General features: G+C 45.7%; 1 long non-coding RNA gene across 1 annotated transcript; it reads right to left on the reverse strand.

Annotated features, from left to right (window-relative positions):
• Nucleotides 1-376: 376 nt before the first annotated feature.
• LOC109300393 lies at nt 377-1,088 on the reverse strand. Its single transcript, XR_002098190.1, has 2 exons — nt 934-1,088; nt 377-830 (listed from the first exon to the last, which is right to left on the reverse strand). It is a non-coding gene; the product is annotated as an uncharacterized LOC109300393 (long non-coding RNA).
• Nucleotides 1,089-1,295: the final 207 nt, after the last annotated feature.

Consider the following 1,295-nt stretch of genomic DNA (forward strand, 5'->3'; position numbering starts at 1 on the left):
TAGACGGTGACCAGCATTTGGCAGTGATATTCTTGGATTTATTTGGATACCTACTGCATCAGAAAGACGTTATCATTCTTTGGACCTTCAGGACTTTGACATGCTTTTTGACCACGTCTATAGATTTGAATCTGCCATTCCCTTTTGAACTGATATGTACGGTCCTTTATGCCATGCGGTAAACTTCTGCTTTAAGATCCAGAATTTCTGGGTTCCCTTCCTACAGAAGACTCAGGGACATAACCATACCTGCCCACTGGGAAGGCACAAAAATCCACACTGTGAGTGAGACTTATAATATTTAGGCATAGCATTTGCTTGCTTGCTTGGTAGTTTAAAGTGGTTACTTTACAGGCCAGTTAGAAAACAAGGTCTCAACACTTGCAGGCTTTTAATCGGGGTGGGGGAAGGAAACAAAGCATTGGAAATGGCCTATACAGAAATATAGCAATAAGTGGAGAAATCTGGGAAAATTTCCCACCTCTCCATCACACACATTTGGTCTATAATCAGCACTCTTTGTCTTGGAGAACTTTGCTGGGAGCAATATGGGTTTTAAGAACGAACATGCCTGGGAGAAGGAGGGTTGTGGCTCGAACACTGGTGTCTTCGTTATCAGCTTTGAATGGACACGTGAGATGACAACAAAGTGGGAGCCTGTTTCCCCTGCAGCGATGTGCCTGGAGTGAAGAGGATCCAGCTCGTCACAGGGCAACGTGATGATCGCTTTGCATATACGCAGGGAAGGATATGCAGGATCTCCGCTTTGCCAAACATTTAATTTTCACTTGGCACTGGGTAAGCACAATTAGAGGCAGAGCGATCCTGTGCTAATGATGCAAGCAGAGGGAAAACAAGCAAACGGGGGGGAAGTGCATTTAACTGTCGCCGTTTGGAAGTGTAAAATATAAATAATTGATTTGTGTTGCTTACCCAGTCACCAGATGCAGCCCCCGGGGGGCTTTGCTGCAGAGGAGAAGCTCAGGCCTTCCAAAAAGCATGGGTGGAAAACCTGTGAACCGCCTGTGAGTCATGGCAGTCATTTGAACAGGATGAGAGACCTCTGCTGAGATTTGTGCATGCAGATCTGAGCCGGACCATGACGGCTTCAAGATTAGCAAGTAGATACTGGAAATGACACATCAGTGGTTACCTAGCTACCCTGTCCATTTTTAATTAATGAGCAGAGCAGCTTTAATGACCGGAAACGCTGACGTGTCATGCACCTGTTTTGCAGAATCAAAAGACAAGGGTTCTCCCTTTGCTGGCTTGCACCTTCCCTGCTGAAGCAGTAT

This window comes from Gavialis gangeticus, unplaced genomic scaffold (assembly GCF_001723915.1).
Source record: "Gavialis gangeticus isolate Ggan-Ray unplaced genomic scaffold, GavGan_comp1, whole genome shotgun sequence".
In the NCBI taxonomy this organism is placed as follows: domain Eukaryota; kingdom Metazoa; phylum Chordata; order Crocodylia; family Gavialidae; genus Gavialis; species Gavialis gangeticus.